The sequence below is a fragment of the Carcharhinus amblyrhynchos genome, chromosome 21, assembly GCF_965287045.1.
Source record: "Carcharhinus amblyrhynchos chromosome 21, sCarAmb.v2.hapA, whole genome shotgun sequence".
In the NCBI taxonomy this organism is placed as follows: Eukaryota; Metazoa; Chordata; class Chondrichthyes; order Carcharhiniformes; family Carcharhinidae; genus Carcharhinus; species Carcharhinus amblyrhynchos.
Window position 1 is genome coordinate 29,862,907 of NC_137344.1, and position 25,226 is coordinate 29,888,132.

Consider the following 25,226-nt stretch of genomic DNA (forward strand, 5'->3'; position numbering starts at 1 on the left):
AGATGAAAAGACTATTCAATATTTGGTACAAATTTTCTGTGATTTAACTCAGTTATGGTTGAGTGAGTTGCAAAAACATTCCCTCAGCAATTTTAATAGAATACTTACCATATGGCATTTGCTATTCCCTCAAAAAACTTTTGTCCTGTGTTTGTGGGAAAAGAGAGACGCCACAGAATAAAGGGTCTCCGATGATTTAAAACCTGTGCCCTTGTATGTGCTGCATGAATGAACATGCCTAGGTTTAACAATTACCTTTGAATTGTGCTATATTACTCACTGAAGAACATAGAGGATGCCAGCTGAATTTTCTTGTACTTCCCCCAAAGACAGTCGGGCCACTGTTTACCATGTATAAACATTTTGTAAAGATTAATTAAATACTCAAACAAAAAAAAAACTAACATACTAAATCAATGCAATACTTTGAATCTATGGATTGAAAATCTGTTCACATATCCATTCTGCAGTGTGCGTTAATTCAGGTTTATTTCTTGAGATTTTCCAGCTATAATATATTAAGTGAGCCTTTCAAATTGACTGTTGATTCATGGGGCAGTCCTACCTTATATTAAGCTGATCTTTCTCTACACCATACTGGTGACTGGAACACAATATTCTGCATTCCCTCCTTAATTTCTCCCCTCTGTATTTGAGCTTCTTGGTTGCCTTTGTTTTTTTTTAATTCAAATCCACATGCAATTCTTCCCAATCCCCAGTGCCACCTGTAGCCCCTTTATATATCAGTGACTTCTATTAGATAATAGACATCAAATTAGGACTCAATTAGAAGGTCTGTTAACCCATTGCTAACACTCTGTACTTTACGAACAGTACACTTTGTCTGTATAGTGCCCAAGAAAAAATATTTTTCACTGTACATCAATACACATGACAATCAAATCAAATCTGGCCTTCCCAATTCTCACATCCACTTCCCCGCCTCTAGAAAAAGGTCCCGACATGTTGTGTGCTTCTGTGACAGCTGTAATCGCAAGATCCCAATAAAAGGTACTGTATTGGGTGTTGGGCAAGTCTCTTCACATCCAGCATTGCTGCTGACCAGAAAATTCAGGTCAAAGACCGGGGTACATGGAATTTGAGGTAGAAGCAGAAAAAGCTTAAGGGGCAATTTAGCATGGCTGATCCACTTAATCTGTGGGACTGAGGAAGAATCCTGAGCACCCAGCGAAAGACTCAGGGAGAATGTATAAATTCCACAAAGACAGCCACCCAGAGCTAGAATTGAACTTGAGTCTCTGATATATAAAAAAAATGTTTGTGGGCTAGACTGATTGCTCAGTCATAGTTATTACTCAGATCACTGTTAGAAGCCCAATTACATCTCACTGAGGTAAGCAGATTTGATTTGACACATGTATTAATATACAGTGAAAAATATTGTCACTAAAAGTCACTGAAGTTCCTATGATGTAGATACACCTATCGTGTTGTTAGAGACAGAACTGCTGGATTTTGACCCAGCTGCAGCAAGGGAATGACGATAGAATTGCACTCCAGATACTGGGTGATTTGCAGGTCACGATGTTCCCTTGTATCTACTGCACTTGCTCTTCTGGTAATAGTTATGGATTTTAAGTGAGCTATTCAAGAAGCCTTGATGAGTTGCAGGCAAGTATCTTTTACATAGCACACACTGCCGTCACTGTGTGCTAGTAGTGAGGGGGATTGAAAGTTTAAATTGGAGAACCAGATCCGATTAAATGGGTTGCTTTTCCTTGGATTGTGTTGAGCATGCACTCATCCAAACAAGTGGAGAATATTTCACCACACTTCTGACTTGTGCCTTGGGTGGTGAACAGGCTTTGGGAAGTTAGGAGACGAGTTATTTGCTACAGAATATCCAGCCTCTGGTCTGTTCTTATAGCCACAGCATTTAAATGGCTGGTCTAGTTCAGTTTCTGCTCAATAGTAACCCCCAACTATTAATGCTAGGGAATTCAGTGATGGTAATTCTGGTAAAGATAGAGGGCAGAAGGTAGGATTGTCTCTTGTTAACAATGGGGATTATTGAGAATGGTACCACAAGTGCCAGGCACTTACTAGCCCATGTTTGAATGCTGTACAACTGTAGGGAGTTACTGGTTTTTTCAGAATCTGAAGAGGTGCAAATTGTTATGAACACTGTGGGATCATCAGCATCTCCATTTCTAGTGTTAGCTTGGACAGAAGAAGTTAATGGTAAAACAGTTGAAGATAACTGGATCTAGGATACAACCCTGTGGCCATGTCCTTGGGCTGAGCTGAGTGACCTCAAACAACTCTTTGTATGAGGTTTGACTCCATCCAAGGAGAATTCCCTGATTCCCGTTGACTTCAGTCTTGCTAGGACTCCTTCATGTTGGACTTGGTCAGATGCTGCATTAAGCAGTCTCACTCAAGAGGCACTCAGGCTATAGGATACTTCACTTCTCGAATTCATATTTGGCCAATGATTGTATTGAAGTTGTGTGGCCATGGAAAAACCCAAACTTAGCTTCCGTGAGCATATTAATGCTGAGTTGCTTGATCACATCATCATCAGCTGATGAGGCGGTAATTGGCTTTAGTGGATTTGTTTTTTTCCTGTAGAGTTTTTAAAATTTATTTGTGGGTAACGGGCATCACTACCTGGTCAGCATTTATTGTTCTTCCTTAGCTGTCCTTTGAGGGCAGTTGAGAGTCAACCACATTGCTGTGGCTCTGGAGTCACATGTAGGCCAGACTAGGTAAGGATGGCAGATTTCCTTCCCTAAAAGGACAGCAGTGAACCAGATGGATTTTTCCAACAAACCGACAGTGGCTTCACGATCATTAGTAGATTCTTACTTCCAGATATTTTTATTGCATTTAAATTCCATCATTTGCCATGGCTGGATTCACGCCTTGGTCCACAGTACCATTAGCTGAGTTTCTGGTTTAATAGATTAGCGACAATACCACTAGGCCATTGCCTCCCACAGTCTGCCATTGTTGGATGAGCAGCAGTGTTGAAGCTGTACTGCAGCTTGTAGGGGGCACAGTTAATTCTGGAGCGAGCTCAAGTCTTCAGAAGTACAACTGGTATGGAGTTAACTGGGAGTGTGAGGAGCCTACTTTCTCTAAGTCAACACCTCAACCTATCAACGTCAACTTACTAACCAATCAGTTCACTTTTCACTTATAGTATATGTTGTCAGGATTAATTGAAATTAGGAATTGTGGTGTTTGTCCTGTTTGTAGAATCTCTACAGTGCAGAAGGTAGCCATTCAGTCCATACCGACCACAATCCCATCCAGGCTCTCGTCCAGTAATCCCACACTTTGCCCTGCTAATCCCCCTGACACTAGAGTCAATTTAGCGCGGCCAAATCGACCTAACCCACACATCTTTAGACAGAGAGGAAACTGGAGCATCTGGCGGGGGGAAGATCAGGCAGACACGGGGAGAGAATATGCAAACTCCACACAGACAGTGACCCGAGGCCAGAATCGAACCTGGGTCCCTGCAGTGAGGCAGCAGTGCTAATCATTGTGCCACCCATTGGATGCTTACATGACAAAAAGCTTCAGCAACAGGTCTCTCTTTTCAATAATACCATATAAAAAGTTTCAATTGATCCACTTGTAGATAACGGAAAAATATCAAGATCTCAGCAGATAGCCAGATCTGTATTAAAAGGAATTCCCATGCAGAAAGCTTCACTTTTCTGTCCCCACAATCAAGTTACCTTTCTCATTTGGTGCATTTTCTCCTCGGGAAGGATCAAACAAGGTCAGTCTCTGCCACAAATGACATATACACCGTGTCTAAATCACCCTTTAAGCTGTGAAGTGCATTGACCTTTAAAACATCTGAACATCCAACTAATATTTCTTCAGTTGCATTGATCCAGTTGTGCATGAAATGCTATCTACACTGCCAAGGAATGCAAGAGAGATTGCTTCTCAGTTACTTGCACATCACACAGAATAGGACTTTGTAACAGAAAATGCTTTCAGGCTGTGCCTGACCTACAAACAGAGCAAAAAGTCACCGCAACTAAATAGCTATCAGATTAGAATACGAGAACCTAATTGTGCCAGTTACTGGAAATTTTTTTTTTCCATGTTTTAAAAAAGTTGGAATGGTAATTTCAGCTTCTAGTTTGCGGAAATGAAAAAAAAGAGGACTGCCCTGCCAGGTAAACTGGGAGTATTTGAGGACAATTCTGTTCATATTTAAGTGTGGCCTGACCATAATATTGCCACCAATACCTGCTCATGGTAAACTCATTGATCATTTTTGTAAACCCCTTGAAGTCAATTTGGCCAGCGGCTTGCTTAGATTTTTGTGGCTTGTCTTGCTGCCAATGCTCAATAGTTTCTGACTGAGCAATGCTTTCACTCCCATTATTTTCTTCCAATCCAAGTCCTTCACATCTCTGGATGTTGTAATGCATCAAGCTTTTTCTTTGGTATCTCAACTCTTGGGTCAAGAGGTCTGTACATAATTACTATCAAAGTCCAAGCAGACAAACGACCTGATGAAAATCCTTGCAAACTTCACACCTCTCAAAAGATGCAAAAGGTCTCAACTTTAACCTGTTGCATATTGATATTAAAAAAAAAGTTGCTCAAGTATTTGAAAAATTGCATGCAAATGAAATCAACATTTGGACAATAACCAGAGAATCAAACAAATTCATTACACAGCTCAATTTTGAAGGCTAATTTAACAAGTAACTTCTTTAATTTTCATGAGCTGTAATTTGTTATTCAGGCTCATCCTTATGGCTAACAACAGCACTTATAGACTGGAAAATTTATCTGTAAAAATTAGTTCATGTTAGAAATGTCTGTCTCATATTTCCCCATAAATAACCAGACAATTTTGTTTGAAGCCTTTGGGTTTGGTTTAGAAATGTGACTTTGAGGGAGATTGCTGGCATTTCCAGCCACTGTTAACAAACTAAGTGTGCCTGTGCCCTCATGTTTGTCTACATGTGATTGCTGGACCATTCAATCTCCCACCCCTCCAGGAGTACTTCATTCCGGTGAGGTTCATTCTAGATCCCCACGTTCGGAGAGCTGGCGGGAGACCCCGCTGGAATGAAGATTGAGGGGGGGTGGGGGCTGGTGGCGGGGCGGGGTGCGGTGCATTTGGAACCCTCCAGAGGGTCAGACGGCAGGAGGTGGTGCCCCAGGCATGGGCACCCTGGCAGTACCAACCTGTGCCCCTGGCACTGCCCAAGGAGCAAAATGCTCATGTCTGGGGGCACCTTGGCATTGCCCAGCAGGCATCAGGCAGTGCCAACATTGCAGGGCCTAGGTGCAATTGGTGGAGCGGGGTTGGGGGGGGGGGGGGTCCCACTGCCACTCTATATTGGGATCGGTCGGGACGGAGGGACGGCAGTGATTGGGGCAGGATGGGGGGAGCTCTTGGGGATCTCCACTGCTGGGGGTGGGGGTGGCGGCCACAAGCTGACCCGGGAATTGTTGTAGGGGCCAGCGATCAGGCACGGGATGGGGGGGTGGGGGGTGGGGGGGGGGGGGGGGGGGGGTGGCGGGGGGGTGAGACTGGAAGGGCACCACTGTGGGGTCCCAGACTGGCCAGCAAGCAGGGAGTTTGACAGTTTGCGGCCCCCACTGTGCATGCACAGAGCTCCAGAACTGTCAGACCATCACAAATATGCCCCCCTCCGGGATTTTTAATGAGATTCCTGACTGGGACCGCTTCAGTGCGCAAAAATGTGAATGTTCAGCTGAGAAGCTGAACTATCAGAACAGTTTTCCCACCAATTTAGTTTTGGGAGGAGCACCCCCATAGTCTCTAAAATAGTAGAATGTTCCAAGGCACTTACAGTATGGGAGCAAACTGATACCAAACTGTAGGGGATGAGCAGAGACAACTAACAGAGAAAGGTTAAAGAAGCAAATTTCAGACTCATGGGACAATGCTGAGCACCTTAGCAAGTCAGGAAGCGGACAACTGGAATTCTAGGCAGCAAACACACATTTCTCACTAGAGCAGCATCCAAAAATGCCTTCATAATGGGCAGTTTGACTATCTATCTCAAATTTTGAAAATATTTGGCTCCTTTTGCCAAACGTTTTGGAGAAACTGGAAGTGATTTGCCTCCTTGTGCATTTCCCTGAAAACATATTATGTTGCTAATGCGGTTTAAAATAGATATTTTTTCCTGTAGCCATGAGGATGTTCCAATTAACAAATTTTGTACAACTAGAGGCGCTTAGTATACTTTGTAAATATTGTGCTATACACCAGTCACGTTCAAAGTCATGGGATTGAATTCAAACAGAAAACACAGGTCTGCAGTTAAGTCTGCCTGGAATAATTGAAGGAAAACCAGTTGTACAAAAGAAGCAGGGACAAAGCTGTTATTATTTTCCTCATTAGAAGGTTGCCATGAGGGTGTATGTAACTCTTGTACTGTATTTACACAGAGTCCTTATAAACATAGCGTGACTACACTTCAAAGCTGTGAAAGACTGAGATATCCCAAGATAGTTAATTAACAGTGCCTTTTGAAATGCAATTTTTCTTTATCTTATTGTGATGTGGTGATCATAGATGTGTTGAGAAAATGTTTGAGATATACAGTGGAACGTCAAGGAATTAAATGTGGGGTGACACAAAATTCCAATTGCATTGGAAGTGTTCGGTAAATTCAATCAGCAGAACAGCGAGTCCAAAGATATGCAAGTTAGGTAGATTGGCCATGATTAAACTGTCCCTTAGGTGTCCCAACATGCATAGGTTAGGGGGAATTACTGAGGTAAATCTGTGGAGCTATGGGAATAGGGCCTGCCTGAATGGCATGCTCTGTTAGAGAGTCAGTGCACTCAATAGGCTGAATGGCTTTCTTCTGCATTCTGAGAATCATAGAGTCCCATGAACTATTGAACAATGCCTGTGATTTGTCAGGTTTCAGTGATCACCAGATTAGCAAAATTTTTATTCAGCGTTAGAAAGAGAAATAATGCTGAGATTTATGATTAAGTGACCAAATAGTTGGACCCAACCATGCTCCCATTTCTCTTCAGTGTGACCTGTAAAGCACGTGTGCATGGCGGAACATATGACAAAGTTAAATGTGTTGTTGCTTGGAGAGAAGGAAAAGGCGATAGAAGAAGTGAAAAACTGCAGCATGAAGTGCAAAGCAGGCATCAGGAAAGAAGAGTGGAGATCCTGCCATCAAATTTGCCCACGATTCTAAAGCCAGGAGAAGATCCTGGAACAGTTCAACAGGCAGGCATTCTTTCCAGTAAGGAAGAGGATGAGAATGGCTGCCTATTCTGAGGAAGAAGCTCTGCTGATATGATTTAAGGTAGCTTGAGCACATAACATACCTATTTCTGGCTCAATTCTGCAGAAAAACGGTAGTCACCATGGTGAAGAACCTGAGTCACGTGGAGTTTACCTGCAGTGATGGATGGCTGGACAGTTCAAGAGGAAGCACGATAGGCTTCTACTCTAAAATGGTGAGGCTGCTCTCATTGTAACAGAAATATTTAGCTGATTGACAGATAACTGGCTCTAAACTTGTCTCATGAACAAGCGTGTACAAAAATCTCGAGTCAAGGTGAAGACTGACTTTTCGTATTAACCTCAAAATCCAACCAATGCAAGTTAGCTCCTTGATCTGCAGATCAGCTAAGATAGTGAAAACAAAAAAAAAGTAGACCATTCAGCCTCGCATCTTGTTTCACCGCTTATTAGACCACAGCTCATCTAAAGCTTAACTTCATCCATATGCTAAATCAATATTCTTGTCTGGTATATATTTTTGAAAATCAAACCCAGTTTTGAAATTTTTAATAGGTCCATGGCCTCAACAATTTTTTCACAACCTATGCAAAGTTGGGATGGAGGATTGGACAGAATATAAAAAAAGTCAAGATTAATGAGAGAAAAATTGAGAGAACAGTAGTAAGAAATATAAAGATAGATAGTAAAAGTTTTGATAGATACTTTAAAAAGTAAAAAAAAAGAGTTGGTCTGGTAGAATGCGAGTCTGGGGAGTTAATAAAGGAGTTGACAGATGAATTGAACAGGTTTTTCGCAGTGGTCTTGACTAAAAAAGTTGCCATTGTCCAAGATGACCATAGCCTGCTCACCCTTTTGAGGGAGAGAACTGGCTGGTGGTGATTTAACCTCAGGTAAGGGACAAGGTTGAGAAGTTGGGCCTTCATGAATTACCACAGCCGTACAGAAATTGAACTCACACTGTTCACATTATTCTGCATCACAAAATCAGCCATCCAGTCAGCTGAGCTGACTCAACCTCACAGATGGACTTCACTATGCAGGATACAAATAGGATGACATAAATATGAATAGGAAACTAAAGGTGTGAAGAGGACACAAAAGGATTAACAAAGGTTAGGGGAGTGGGCAAAAGATTTGGCAAATTATGTGGGAAATGTGAGGTTGTCCATTTTTAAATTCATTCATGGGATGTTGCATGCCATATTTATTGTCCATTCCTAATTATTAAGCCATTTCAGAGAGCATTGCTGTGGATCTGGAGTCACATTTGCACCAAGTAAGGATTTCCTTCCTTAAAAAGGATTTTAGTAAACCAGATGGATTTTTATGACAATGGTTCATGATCAGCATTTAGACTCAATTCCAGATTTCCCCCAGACACCTGAACAGTACCCATTTTAAACATTATACAACATCGTTCTGGACTGTCCCACCAGAGGAAATAGTTTTTTGCCAATTACTCTGTCAAATCCTATAATCAACTCTAGTCCTTTCCATCTTAGGCGTTAAAAAGGTGCTCATCAAGTAATGCAGCATTTAAACGATAATGAATATTTTGTTGATTAATTGCACATAGAAACTTACCAGCAATTGAAATCTTTCCTACAAAAAAAAGGGAAAAGTTTAAGGATAGCCATTTGGTGGGACAGGACGTGAATAGTGCTGACAAGAAGCTTTATTGTCAAAGCCGGTAGAATCATTGAATCCCTACAGTGTAGAAGAGGCCATTCGACCCATCGAGTCTGCACTGACTCTTTGACAGAGTATCTTACCCAGGCCCTCTCCCCCACCCTATCCCCATAACCCCATGTATTTACCTTCCTAATCCCCCTTAGACATCTTGGTTCACCAAGAGGCAATTTAGCATGGCCAATCCACCTAACCTACATACCTTTGCCCTGTGGGAGGAATGCACCGATTAAGACATCCACAAGAATACGTTGCAAGGGGGAAAGAAAAATTATCTACTGTCTGAAAGAAGACTGCTGATTTGTTGGCAAGTCAATTCTAATTGGTAGAGGAATTGCCTTGGATAATTCACCAGTTGATGGTGACTGACATTTAAATGCCAAATATTGTTTAAAAGTTAAACAAGGCAACTTGACTCTGATTGGCCAAAGCACCGCCCTGAGGAATGAACCAGCGAATGGCTGGCATCTATTTTGTTTAGTTGAAACAGGCACAATGCGTGCACATGTTCTATCTGCAAAGAACAGGGCCTTGTGTATTAATAGTGCATGCGAACGTGCCTCTTTGCAAGCCTGAAAGACAATCTTAAATTGGTTATCAGCATAAATCTTAACAGGTTCACATTGATTTCCCTTGAATTGTATTCTTGCAAATGTCCTAATGAGTACAAGGTGAGCAGCTTTGATAAAGAGAACGTATTATTTTTCAGCAAAACTCGAGTTCATAAAAAGATGCTTTACCCCATAAAATAATTGAACTGTTCAGGAGGGGTTTTCCACTCTTGCAGAAATCCAACATTTTATACTGTTCACGGGATCGATAGACAACAGTTAGCCTAGTATGGAATGTAAACATTTACTCGTCTTAGAATCAGAATGAACGATAACACAAACTTCACATGATGGGTAATACTGCAGACTTTTCTCAATAGGCAATGTACCCAATGGGAATTGAGACACTCAGGCAATGCACTTTGGGGAGCCACAGGTGCTTAGCTTCTTATTTTCCATCTTTGACAGAAATTTGAGCCAATTATTTCCCCAAATGCTTAATTGTGGCTATGGCTACTGACTGGGCATGTTAGGTTGCGGATTTTTCCTTGCACTCTCTGAAAAAAAAAGGGAAAAATTTAGGCAAATTAGATCCGCAGCCATCTCATCACCGCTCCTTCCCTATGCTGTCAACGTGAATGGAAGATTAGGCTTGTACTCGTTAGAGTTTAGAAGAATGAGGGGAGATCTCATTGAGACTTATAAGATGATGAATGGGATGGATAGGATAGAGGTGGAGAGACTCTTCCCGCTCAAAAAAGACAGTAGGACTAGGGGGCACAGCCTCAAGATAAAAGGGGGGTGGTTTAGAACGGAGTTGAGGAGGAACTTCTTCACTCAAAGGGTGGTGAATCTCTGGAATTCTCTGCCCGTTGAAGTGGTGGAGGCTGCCTCGCTAAATATTTTTAAGACGCGGGTTGATGGGTTTTTGATAAGAGAGGGGATTAAGGGTTATGGGGAGAAAGCGGGAAAGTGGAACTGAGCAGCGACAGATCAGCCATGATCTTATTGAATGGCGGGGCAGGCTCGAAGGGCTGGATGGCCTACTCCTGCTCCTATTTCTTATGTTCTTATGAAACAGGCAGGGTAGCACAGGCGGGATTGAGATTTCCCACTTAGCTCACCACGTTAACATTTCTTTCCCAGAGCTCCTCCTGGAAATATTAGTAGGCTGTAGAGAATAGTGGTACTAAGTCTGAAGACATCCCTAGGGGAGAAAGTCTTTATGTCATCTCTTGACCTTTCTGTCTTGTAGCCTCAGTTCTTAACTTTAGGTAGACGCCTGATTTCTGTTTTCATGGGAGGCAAATTCCAACCTATGGAGATGCTTTTGTATATTGAACATTATTCTTGTGGTGCTGGAACGTTAGCAAAACATCTCCCTTCTGCAGGAGGTGGTTTTCTCCAGGTGGTGATTATGCCAAAACCCACCCTGCAAATGAGACAACGCTCTTTCTCCCTGCTATAAATTGAAGAAATTGGATCAGACTTCCAGCATTCTGGCACTACAGGCAGACGTTCTGTAATGCCAAAACATTTGCTGCTGTGAGGAAAATATTAGCTTTGAACTTCAGGAATTGAACCAAGAATCACATTGCCCACATACAACGTTACGCTGTTCCCAGGGCTTTGCTTGTTAACTATCAATCAGCTGTCAGAAGGATCAATTCCTAGATGTTTGCATTTCCTTCCCGAAGGCAAGGCAAACCATCACTTGGGATCTAAAGAGGCCAGGAAATCTTGGTGCTTCTACAGCCTAATTACATTCTCTGCCAGGGCAAGGTGTGGAAATGGGTTGTGCGAAGGTGCTGGATGCAAGGGTAGCTGTATTTACTTGTAGCATGCATTCTGCACCTTATTTGCAGATCACATACCGTGATTACTTTTTTTCCTGCAAATGAAGTGGATAGGCTTTTGCACTAAGATATATTTAACGAAGAATAGGGTACATGTCGGATGCTTTTATTTGTCTTGAGATAAAACCCATGTCCTTCTGTCTGCTGAACATTTGGTCTGTTCGCTTTCTATAATCACCTGATCCATAATTCCATAATCATCTTCATTCATTGCTCAGGAGACGGCAGGCAGATTTGAGAGGTGATTCTTACCAGCAGGGAACACAGAGGGGAAAGCGGCTGGTTTTTTGCTCGTGGGCCCTAACCCATCAGGAGGAAATACAGGTCATGAAACCACACTTGCTAAGGCCAGGATCCCGAGCTTGATTTGAGGGGTGTGCAGCCAATTCCAAAGCCTCCCCAGTTAAAAGATATAAGAAAATCATGCCTCAAACTCAATTTTACTAAACGTATTAACATTCAAAAAAGGTGTCGTGTTCGAATATAATCAGTATTTAAATTACACACGTCAGTATAACAAACTCAGGTAACTGATTACAACTGCTAAAGTAGGATTGCAAACCTTATCTACTTGATAGTGCATTTAAGGCAAGTGCTTACATGGACTTTGTTTGGGACATAAACTTTGGATACGCAGGACTGCTGACATAGGCGACTAGATTAGTCATGGGACCGTATAGGGAAAGGATGTGCAGTCATGCCCAAGTGGCAGGATATTAGTCACATGGACAGAGCTAAGGCAACTTGGACCAATCACAGAATTATCACATTCTACCTGATTTGGTTCAGAACAAAGTTTCACGCACAAAGCAAAAGTACTTCCAAACAAGCTAAGAGAACAGCCTAGAATCCATGGGGCCGGATTCTCTGACCTTGCCCTTAATTGGGATTCTCCAATCCTTTTGCAGTGAATGGATATTTGGCTGAGTGCCAAATTCTCCATTCTCGCTGGCAGCAGTGGCGAGGCATGAATGGCTGGAAAATTCTGACCATGGAAAGAATTTTATGGACCCTCCTATCAATGGGATCTTCCATCCCCACTGAAGTCAATAGTGTTTTGAGTGGCTTACTGCATCCCACAGATCCGCAACAACAGGGTTGTAAAATTCCGCCTCATCTTTACAGCAGAGAATGTTGTCATTGCAAAGGACAGCCTCAAGGCACAAAAGACACAACTACAAACAAGAGAAGACCATGCGACAAGTCCTTGCATGCTCCGCTGTGCATGATTAAAACTGGAAGTAAAACCTGTCTGAGCCTGTAAATTACTACCTAGTTTTGTTAAGTCGTACTCTTAATAAATCTTTCCAGCTTGTTACACGTTGATTCATTTTGCAAGTTCAAGCCCGAGTTCTTTACAAAAGGCAGGCTCTTGAGCTTGGAGGCTAGCAAATGGCCATTCAGCACTTTGAGATCAGCATTCCTGCCAACAGTGATAGATAGAAGTAAAAAAAAGGTTTCGCCAGATAGAAGCATTTTCTGAAGAGCTTTTACAAACTTTAAAATCAGAGGTCATAGTTGTCAGACCATAATCACAGTGAAGCAACCCATCGACTGGATGGCCAGCAGCTGTGGTCAGATAGTTGTTGGGAATGCCAGCTTGGGGGTTTTCAGCAGGTAATTACCAGGTCACATCCAGTTGACATAAAAAATTGCATCCATCCCTCAATCATTTGACCTAATTTTGCGGCGGAGTGGAAAATTTGGATCAGCGTGTGCTGTGTGGTTCAAATTATCCCTTTAATCGGCCATACTGGATGCCTAGCGCTTGTGTGTGGGTTGCCAACAACCCTCTCCTGCCCCTGGAAAAAGTGCCTGGACGTAACATCATGGCATGAGACCAGTATGTTGGCCAATAGAGGAAAATTGCAAGATTTAGCTGTCTCCAGTCCCACTTTCACTGCCAAATTGAGAATTCCAGCCGTTGGGTAGGAAATCAAGTTCTACAGCTTGTAGGTGGGACATCTTGCTTAGACCTTCAAAAATTAGTCCCATCTCTGTGTAATCAAGACACGTGGGACATTGATATTAACCATTGTAGAGGGGTTGTGGGAGGTCGGGGGTTATAGTGGCAATAATTTCAGTGGTGAATTGAAGCCATTTCTGAGTGCACACAGTGCTCCTGGAGAACGAAAGATGCATTGAAATTTAAATGTTGCAATATCCATTTGAATGCTTCGCTTCAAGTTCAGAAATGTCAATACATTTCAAAGGTGACCTGTCAGCTCTTACTGTGCAATAATTTTACTTTTAAAAATACAGAAGATATTTTGCTACGGACCAGCTTTTGTCTCAGAGGAAGATCTTTTCACAGAAGTCACTGAATTATATTAAACGCTTGCTACACTTAGTTGTGTCACAGTTTACATATTACTTTAGGCAATGGTCCAATGGGCCTTTCCCTTTAACAGGAACAAAGGATGAGGTGGTTGCTTCTGAAGAATCCTTTGAAGTGTTTAGCAATCACTGGAAATGAGTTGCATGAAAAAAGAACAGCAATTCTCAGTATCCCAGGTGATTCAGTGAAGAGAGTGGTGGTACAGTTTAGCTGTTTAAAGTAAAGTAGAATGCCTATTAAAAAGGAATAGCAAAAAAAACCAAACAACTATTCCTGTGCTATCCAAAAGACCAAAAAGCATCTCTGTTGAGATAACAGTGCTTGCACTATGCAGGAAGGGACCATGACGTTTACAGAAGATGCTGGCCTCTGAGTAGCAGAGATATACATGTTAGAGAAACAGGAAGAGGATGAGGACTGCGGTGGGGGTGAGAGACAGAAGGAAAGGGACTAACGCCAAAAGATAAAAGGATTGAACTTGGCACGCAAGACGACACTCTAATAAATTTAGGATGGCAACAGTAATCACAAAACTGAAAATAACCTCGTTGAATTGAAACATCTCCATGAAATAAACAGCAATGAGAAACAATTGAAAGCAAAAAGGTTTTGTATCATGTTAGCTAGGAATAATATCACTGGTAAGGTTTTGTTACGACTGAAAACACAGAGCTAGGTATTAGAAATTGGAACACATGCCTTCCAATTCCATGTAATAATGTGCCAAATGTGATGTGCAGACACTTCCAGCCTTGCCTTCCTTCTAGGCAGACACCCACGAGGAAAAGTATCAAAAAGATCTGCTAGCTGTCCAACTTCATTTACATCAGAAGTTCTCAAGAGGGCAATTAGTATTACTTTAACTTCACCTCCCAAAGACAGCAGGAAACGTCTTGGGACTCAAGACATTCAGGCAGTTGGTTTCAGTTCCACTGCTGCAGTTCTGGCCCCACTCTGGATAGAAGGCGTTGCCAGGTAGCTGCAATAAGCTGGGCCTCTGCAAACAAATAATCTGAGCCAGCAAATATAGTTACACGAAAATTAAGCCAGGGCGGTACGATGGCACAGTGGTTAGCACTCTCAGCGCCAGGGATCTAGGTTTGACTCCTGGCTTGGGTCATTGTCTGCACATTTGACACTGAGCGAGTCGCCTCTGGGTGCTCCAGTATCCTCTCACAATCCAAAAGAAGCACTGTTTAGGTGCATTGGATTGCTAAATTCTCCCTCAGGGTATCCGAGTGGTGACTAAGGGATTTTCACAGTAACTTAATTGCAGTGTTAGTGTAAGCTTACTTGCGATATTAATAAAATTTATCCAGTTCATTTTCTATATAGATTTGACGGGGAAGGGGAGAAAAAAGGAAGAAAGAAATAAAATCCAGCAAATCAAGCGGTTCCACGAAAGTAGAGGAGGAAGACACACACAGTCTCTTTCCCCACATTATTAGTTTATTGTAAAATGAAATGCAACATCTAATTTGTGAAATAACAATGACACTGAGTGAATTTTACAGGTAAGCTATGTTGATGTTAACACTATAACAAAAATATTAAATTAAAAACTGATCCAGTAGATCTGTCCAAAAACATATGCCATCTGAAAAATGCAAATAAAACACACGAGGGGTTTACCTGACTCAGATAAGCATCCTAGGATGGATCCAATGCTGAGTTCAGTCAGAATAATTCAGCGCAACAATGAGTGAACACAAGGACCTACATCGTTTTCTTTTATTTAGAAAAAAGAATTGGGTTTGTTTGTCCCCCCCCAAATAGTTTGAGAGATTGGGGTCCTAAAACAAAAGTATAATGTCGCTAGTTACACCAAGGCTGACAATTTTATACAAGCAAGGCAAGTTACCCAGATGGTCACAACATGCAAAGAAAAACGACAAGGGACAGTTATTACACAGATAAAGGCTGAAATTAGTCACAGACGGAAAACACATCAGAGAGAATTCTACTGGACCCAGGAGAGATGACTGAAGGAAAAGATGAATAGATAAATGAACCCTAGCTATGACTGTAACACTACACATTGTGCACTCTCGTTTCCTTCTGTATGGAGAGTATGCTTTCTCTGTGTAGCACATAAGAAACAATACTTTTCACTGTATACTAATACATGTGACAATAAATCAAATAGTTCAAATCGCGGATTTATTGGTAATCCTCTATCCTGGCTAACTCAGATCTTCAGCCTAGAGAAGAAGGACAAAGTCTATAACTTTCCGTAATCCAGAGATATCCAAATAAAATGCAAACCATTTTTCAATAATCTGCTTTTTTGGAAGATGACTCAATGCAAAGTCATATAGCTTCAATGTCTGATTGCCTAGAACATCACAAATAAATTAGTCAGAATTCTCCCATGCCCCACTGGAGGGATTAATTGCAGGCAGTGGGGAATGGGGGAGTATTCGATGGGATGCCCAAAAAAATCACTTCACCTTGCTGCAAAAAAAATAAACAGCAAGATCTTCCATCACTGCCAGTCATGATAATTGGGAATCCTGCTGGATGTTGGTGTGAAATAAATCTGCATCCCTTGGGATACAGATCAAAGTCGAATCAGAATCTTGCCCTCATGCTCTATAACTCTACGTCGTTCATCCATTGACAATGAGGGCTGCGACATCACCAGTCATTGAGGCTGGATGCGGGTGTGTCCAAAGATGACTGATCAGGTCAATTTGGGCACGGAATGTCCTGGCACATATTGGGCAGACTTGTGTAGGCACTGTAGTTGTGCTGCTGGCTCTGGACTTGCGCAGCTTGTGCTCAAGTTGCGTTTCAGCATTGTACCTTGCTTCGTGAGCTTGACAGCCCTTGTGGATGAGACAGTGCCAGGTAGGGCTGTTTTGTGCCAGCGTTTCCCAGGTGGTTGTGTCTACGTCAAGTGACTTCAAGGAGGCCTTGAATGTGTGTCTTTGTAACGTTTCTGCCCTCCAATGCGAGTGTCTTTCAGAAAATTCCTCAAAAAAGGAGCTGCGTGAGTATTTGTTCGTCCACATATGGATGGCGTGACCTGCCCATCAGGTCTGTGCTCTCATCAGCATGTGTGGACTGGTGGTAGGCTTACTCTAAGGAGAGCTCGAATGTCTGGCACTTTGTCTTGCCATCTGGTGAGTAATATTCTGCGAAGACAAGTCATGTGGAAATGATTGAGCTGTCTTGCATGCCTTTGATACACAATTCACGTTTCACAAGCATACAGGAGGGTAGTGAGTACACAGCACTGTAAACCTTCAGTTTTGTTGCTGGATTGATTCCTTGACGTTGCCACACAGTGGAGCGCAGTCTACCAAAAGCAGAACTTGTCTTTGCTATTTTGCAGTTAACTCCTGTATCAATAATCACTGCTTTGGAGCGGGTGCTGCAAAGATAAGTGAGCTGTTCCACTGCCCTTTGATTGTGATTATGGGTTCTGTGTACAATGCATGAGGAGCAAGCTGGTGCATGACTTCGGTCTTTCTAATATTGACAATAAGTCCAAAGTTGTCATAAGCCATGGAAAATTTATCCATACTGACTTGCAACTCTGGCTCTGGGCCAGAATATAGGGTGCAGTCATCGATAAAGAGGAAGTCTCTCAGAACAGTCTCCTTCACTTTGGTAATAGCTTGAAGTCTCCTCAGGTTGAAGAGCTTCCCATCCACCCTGTACTTGAGGCTGATTCCAGCAACACTGTCCTGGAAGGCATCATTCAGCATGGCAGTAAACATCATGCTGAACAGTGGGGGTGTGAGCACTCAGCCCTGTTTGATGCCATTGGTGACTGGGAACGCCTCAGAGGATTCTCCGCCATCCAGTACTCTGGCCATTATGGAACTGGCAAACCATCTGAATGAATTTGGGAGGCAGCCGAACTTTGACATAATCCTCCACAGGCCTTGTCAGCTGACAGTGTCGAAGGATTTCACGAGGTCAACAAAAAGGTTGTGTAGAGCTCGCGATTCTGCTCCTGACAGTTCTCCTGAAGTTGGCACATGGCAAAAATCAGGTCAATAATCCCGTGACCTTTGCGGAAGCCACACTGTGACTCTGGAAGCAGGCCCAGCTCCAGATGAGTGACTGGATGATTTAGCAGGACTCTTGCAAGAGTTTTTCCTGCGACGGAGAGCAACGAGATTCCTCGGTGGTTGTCGCATACTTGCCGATTCTCTTTCTTCCCCAAGGCACATGTTAAATTGTCACATTCAGGGTTAGACACCTTCTCGTGCTCCCATTCAAGGAACAAAATATTGCAAAAGTGCGGACCTGAAGTTTCCATCTCCTCCATTTGTCCAAAACAGGACAGAGGATTGGAGGAATTTTAAGTCCAATTATATCCAGCACTAGAATTCTCAAGTCTTTTGGATCAATTTAAAAGAGATATTGCATATAAAGCCAGCCCAGCCTCTGAAACTGGCCACATTACAGTGCAAAATAAGAACATTTCCACACCTGTAAGGAGGTTCATGAAATTAAACCCATTTTGGCACAAAAGCACGAATTGGTACCTTTTAAAAGCTTAATAAATTAAACTTTTATTGTGACTGAGTACTGTACAGCAATGAAGTAGTAAATGGTTCTGCATAGTTTTGAATTCATTCCAGTTAGAGTCAGGGTACTTACAGGTGTTCGATTAGGCATTTATTAAAAATACAAAAAGTGATAAATCTATTTTCGACTGCTGTTAATAGAACTTCACAAGCATGCCACTGAAATATATCAAGGAACTGTTTTAATGCAGAAAATAAATAATTGCATTCTATATCACTGTCCAACTGCGCTGGCACATTGAAGTCTTTCGACTAGAAGTGTGTCTTCTCCAGTTTAAACGTGATTTGCTCACATTTCTTCCAGATTAGGTTGTAGCATTTGAATTTTATATACCCACCCACCCACCCACCCACCAACCCACCACCACCACCACCCACACATCTGCACGATTGTCTAATGCTCCCCGGGCATGTTTCATGCTACTTCCTTCCGAGCAGTGGTATTGGAGGATGTGAACAACTTAGGGAAGATACTACATGGAGCAGCCAGGCTGCTCTTCTTAAAGGCAGGCTGTCCCTCTAAGGGAAACCGATAACTGTTCAGGCACAGAAGCTCCAAGGAGAGCAAACGAGAGCAACAGTACAACATTAAGCATCCTCATCACTTTTGACACACTCAGCCATCACTTCAGATAATGGTTAGCACTGTTGTCCCACAGCACCAGGGACCTGGGTTTGATTCCCAGCTTGGGTCACTGTCTGCGCAGAGTCTGTACACTCTCCCAGTGTCTGTGTGGGTTTTCTCTGAGTGTTCCAGTTTCCTCCCACAGTCCGAAAGATGTGCTAGTTAGATGCATTGGTCATGCTAAATTCTCCCTCAGGTGTACACAAACAGGCACTGGAGTGTGGTGACTCGGGAATTTTCACAGTAACTTCACTGCAGTATTAATGTAAGCCTACTTACATTAACATCTAAGAAAAGCCAAATGTTATTTTAAATGGAGAAAGACTGCCAAATAGGCAGTACAGAGGAATCTGGGAGTCCTTGTACGTAAAGTACAGTAATTAGGAAGATAAAGGTAAAGAATGTTGGCCTTGATTGCAAGGAGGATGGAATATAAAAGTAGGCAAGTCTTGTTATAGCTGCACAGGCTATAATTTATTAGTAAATTATAGTAATTAATAAATTAACTTAGATATTGGCACAGCATATACCTTGGAGGCTGGTGTTAGAATTGGTTTGTGCATATACCTTGGAGACAATGGTAGGAAAATTTACCACCCCGCCCACCATAGGAATCAGAGTGGGTGAGGGATAGACAATGGAAAGGACCTCGGGCAGGATTTTATGGTTTCAGGCCAAGCAAGGCCATAAAAATCGCACTTAATGGCTTCTCCTAGGAAACCAGCCGATTAAACCTTCCATGGACTGCTTCTAATGCAAATACATCCTTCCTTAAGTAAACAGCGCTCTAGGTGTGGTCTCACCATTGGCCTGTGCAGCTATAACAAGGCTTGCCTACTTTTATATTCCATCCTCCTTGCAATCAAGGCCAACATTCTTTACCTTTATCTTCCTAATTACTGTACTTTACGTACAAGGACTCCCAGATCCCTCTGTACTGCCTATTTGACAGTCTTTCTCCATTTAAAATAACATTTGGCTTTTCTATCGTTCTTGCCAAATTAGACCTCATATTTTCCCACATTATGTTTCATCTTCTGAATATTTTGTCCACCTGCTTCATTGACTTAAATCCCTCTGCATACTTTTGTATCCTCCTCGCAACCTGCTTTCCTACCTATTATTGTAACATCTTGTCCAGCACTGGTCCCTGCGACTCTCCACTAGTGACAGTTTACCCATCTGAAAACTTATCTCCACTCTCTGAAACCTGATGGTTAGCCAATACTCTATCCATGCTACTATATCACCCCACCCCCACCACACCATGAATTCTCTTATTTTATGCAGTAATCTTTTCTGTGGCACTTTATCAAATCCTTTTGCGAATCCAAATGCACTAACTCTACAACTGATTGCACTTTGTCCAAGCTACTGCTCCATCCCCAAAAAACACTTTCGTGAAAGCATGTTAATTCTGCCTGATTATATGACAATTTTTTACATGCCCTGCTACCTCCTGAACATGGTAGCTAGGTACAGTGGCTGACCTGCCAGACAACCTTTGTCACCATCAAGGATCTCATACAAACCATTTAGTTTTACCACTTACACCAGCGACATGATTTGTACCATGATTCTGGCCTACTGTAGAATGATGCAGTACTGAAAATCGCCACTTGACCAAGCTGGTACTAAATTGAGCAGTGACTGAACATACAACAGGACATTATTACATGCGTTTCACAATCAGTTGATAAAACTGCAATTCAGAGCATAATATTTCCCAAGTGTTACATTTTATAGATAAATTATTTTATATATGCTGTTTTACGCTGGTAACTTATGAAAGGCAATACACATACTTTAAAAACAGTAGCCATGGTGTCTGAACATTGCAGGCAAGGCCTCATTGCCCATTAGTAGTTCTCCTTGTGGTGAGCAATCTTTCTGAACCACTGCAGTCAATGTGATCCCATTGTGTTGGTAGGTAGGGAATTCCAGGGTTTTGACTCAGTGACGAAAGGCTGACAAATTAAATGGGGAGTGCAGTCCACCAGAGGGGATGCTGTTCCCATATGTCAGCTCTCCTCGTCCTTCCAGGTGGGGGTTTGGGAGCTCCTGAAATAGTCCTGGCATGTTACCTCTGTGCATGTGTTAATGATGTACACTGCAGTGTTCTGCGTGCCATGGTGGAGGAAGTGAATGTTTAAGGTCATGGTGAATGCGATGCCAGTCAAGCTTTGTTTTGGATGGTGTTGGAGCTGCATTTCATCCAGACAAGTGAAGAGTATTTCATCACACTCCTTGTAGGCAGACTTTGGGGAGTCAGGAGGTGTGTCATTAGTCACAGTCTTCTCAGCCTCTGATCTGCTCTTGTAGTCATAGCATTTACTCCAGCCAGTTAAAACAAAAAGTGGACAAAAGGGACTTCACCCAGTTTAATGATTAATGTGGTTTCAAATTCAAGTTAAAAATATATTCTTATGCAATGATGATTGTCAAATACTAATTTTATTAGAATATTTTTTGAACCAAAAGCATTTTCTGCTTGTAGATACTTTTTCCTATTAATAGTTAAAGAATGAAACAAAAAGTACAGCACAGAAACAGGCCCTTTGGCCCCCTGAGCCTGTGCCATTCATGATGCCCTAACCAAATTAACTTACTTGGTCTGTATCCTTCTATTCCCTCCCTAATCATGTACCCATCCAGATGCCTCTTAAATGTTGCTAATGTGCCTGCATCCACCACCTCCTCTGGCAGCATGTTCCAGGTGCCCACTCCTGGGTGAAAAACTTACCCCCCACTTTAAACCTGTGCCTGTAAAAATACATCGCTTTTCCTTCATTGTCGCTGGGTTAAAATCCTGGAACTCCCTCCCTAACAGTACTATGGGTATACCTCAGAAACTGCAGCGGTTCAAGGAGGAAGTTCACCATGACCTTCAAGGGCAACTAGGGATGGCAATAAACGCTAGATGAGCCAGTGCTGTTCACGTCCCATGAATGAATTTTAAAAATTGTGAAGCATATTTGCACGCCTACCTACATTAAAAGCACAATATAAAGGCAAGTTGCTGTCAATGAACTGTTTTTAAGGAAGTCAAACTGTATTGAATGTTTGATGGCAAGGGCTAACAATAACAGCAAGAAGGCAGAATGGATTAGCAGCAAAAGTAGACCATTTGGCTTCTCAAGTCTGCTCTGATTGTGGTCTCAGCTCCACATTCTGCTTACCCCTAATAACCCTTGACTACCTTGTTAGTCAAGAATCTACCTACCGCTGCCTTAAAAAACATTCAGTGACCCTTCTACCATTGCCCTCTGGGAAAGAGAATTCCAAAGACTCTCAACTTTCAGAAAAAGAAAATTATTTGCATCACTCTTTCAAATGGGAGACCTTTTATTTTTAAGCTTAATCCTGGAGTTATAATCTCTCCTACAAGAGGAAACATCTTTTCAGCACCCACCCTGACTAGTCCTCAAGATCTTGTATGTTTCAATAAGATCACCTCTCAAATGTTCTAATCTCCAATGGATGCAGCACCCAGCCTGTCCAACCTTTCCTCAGAAGCTGACTTCCTCATCCCAGTGGTCAGTTAAGTGATCTTGCAGGGAGATTGATGGAAGTGACACCCAGGCCTTCATAACTGCCCTTTGTAATCATCTTATCTAGAATCATAGAAACCCTACAGTGCAGAAAGAGGCCATTTGGCCCATTGAGTCTGCACCAACCACAATCCCACCCAAGCCCTACTCCCATATATTTACCCGCTAACCCCTCTAATCTACGTATCTCAGGACACTAAGGGGCAATTTTTAGCATGGCCAATCAACCTAACCCACACATCTTTGGACCGTGGGAGGAAACCTGAGCACCTGGAGGAAACTCACACAGGCACGAGGAGAATGTGCAAACTCCACACAGACAGTGATTCAAGCCAGGAATCGAACCCAGGTCCCTGGAGCTGGGAAGCAGCAGTGCTAACCAATAAACTGGGCCTCCACCTCTCAAAGGCTGTATAAAATTGACAGCTCTGACTGCTTAGTTTTTTGTAATGGAGTTGACAACTTGGGACCTCATGGTCAAGGTTACACATAAAAATGAAGTGAAGGCAATGTGGATTGAAATCCAACTTGGAAGGGGCCAGAAAAGTGAGTTTTGGTGGAGGGGTCATCAAATATATACATCCTGTTCACACCTCCTTCCCCCTGAGTTAGTGGGCAAATACTAAAAAAAAACAGAAGATAGAGGAGCAGAAAAACGTACTGCCTTAGGAAAACAAAGTACAAAAAAGTCTGTAGAACTCTACTACCACTGAGTGCTCTTAGCAATTATAATGCTGCTATGACATCTTGCTTCCTTTATTTACTTTACAAAATAAGAACCAGATTTCTTCACTGGCATTATCATAATTATCTCCTCTTGATTTTTCTCCAGCCCTGCAGACTATTCTTCTGTGGTATGGTACCATGAATGGTAGAAGCCATCCATCATCTCAGAAGTGGCATTGTTTCAGTGTCAGCGATTGGCAGCAAGCTCTGACTATGGATGAGATTGCCATTTTCACAACAGATTCATAAGAACATAAGAACATAAGAAATAGGAGCAGGAGTAGACCATCCAGCCCTTCGAGCCTGCCCCGCCATTCAATAAGATCATGGCTGATCTGTCGCTGCTCAGTTCCACTTTCCCGCCCTCTCCCCATAACCCTTAATCCCCTCTCCTATCAAAAACCCATCAACCCGCGTCTTAAAAATATTTAGCGAGGCAGCCTCCACCACTTCAACGGGCAGAGAATTCCAGAGATTCACCACCCTTTGAGTGAAGAAGTTCCTCCTCAACTCCGTTCTAAACCGCCCCCCTTTTGTCTTGAGGCTGTGCCCCCTAGTCCTACTGTCTTTTTTGAGTGGGAAGAGTCTTTCCACCTCTATCCTATCCATCCCATTCATCATCTTATACGTCTCAATGAGATCTCCCCTCATTCTTCTAAACTCTAACGAGTACAAGCCCAGTTTATTCAGCCTCTCCTCATAGCTCAACCCCCTCAACTCCGGTATCAGCCTAGTAAACCTCCTCTGCACTCCCTCCAAGGCCAAAATATCTTTGCGCAGGTGCGGCGCCTGTTTGATTTCATTTTCATTTTCCAGTTTGGAGGTGCAGGTAAATAGCAATCAGATAGGGAACTGTGGAACTCAGCCCCACCCACACATTTTCCTAGCTGAGGAATGTTCATGGCAATATGAGGGTTACTATTTTCAGTCCATGGAACAGCTGGACTACGTAAAAAATTGGGTTCAAGATTAACTTGACACACTGAATTCCAGGCCATATACACAATGAAAAGATACACTGTGCCTTCTTACAGAAGGCAGAGATTTTTAAAATAGTGATTGAAAGGGTCTCTGTATTATTCAACATGCATAATTGTTGAGTGAGCTTCTGGCATAGGTGCTGAAAAAGATAACTACGTATTGCATCAAACCTAACTTGCATGTAGGTAAAACTCTGCAGAGAAACTGTTTATCAGATGAAAGTAGACTTGTCTGATCAGGCACATCTCAACCGTCTAAGAGAACAAATAATTGAGAGCATTTTCAAGTAGGAGTCTGCAGCAGTCAATAAGTTTGGAAAGTGTCAAACTACAAGTATTAATGGAGTCTGGTCTCAAGAGACTGCATTATAACACACTCCAACTTTTGACACTTAATATCATAAGTACAACTGAAGTTATTGAGATATTACAGGATTTTTTTGGAAGGGAGCTTAACAGCTATCTTTGTGGAGCAGAAAGAGCAACATTGTCACCACAGGCTTTTGAGTGTTGCCAATGCATATATTGTACATTCTTCATCTTTCACACGCCATGTATTACAAACTGAAACCAGACATGAAGAGGCTGCTGTGGAATTTCGATATATGGGATTAAACCTGCCAAGCCATATATTTTTAACTGGCTGCCAAACAAATCATAATCGCACAAGTTTCCTTGACAAACAATATAGGAGCTTCCTTGGGATACTTTTTAAGGAAAATATGCTCCACATATTGAAACTTGACTTTCGGTATATACATACACATATCGTGTGCAGTAGTCAGAATCTAAACTGTGCAAGATGGCAAAATGTACACTTCAAGAAAATTGTGATCATTAAATATTGCTCAAAGTTCAACAAAAGAAGGTTATTGAAAGTTGGGATCTTAAGTAGCCCAAAGGGTATACGCTGAACACTTTTATGGTATGGGGGGGGGGGGGGGGGCAGCGGGGACGGGAAGGGACAGTAGTAGTGGAGGATAGCAGAATAAAATAGTAAAATGAACTATAAAATTAATTAATTTCACATCTTAGAAAATGAACTGAAAAAACCTGAAATGATAAGCTCTTGGGAACAGTTAAATACCCACAAGTTGCAGCAGGATATATAATA

General features: G+C 42.3%; 1 protein-coding gene across 4 annotated transcripts in view; it reads right to left on the reverse strand.

Moving 5' to 3' along the window:
* Nucleotides 1–25,226, reverse strand: part of LOC145356310 (neuronal-specific septin-3-like) — a 264,326-nt gene that overhangs the window by 237,926 nt on the left and 1,174 nt on the right. The window lies entirely within an intron of this gene.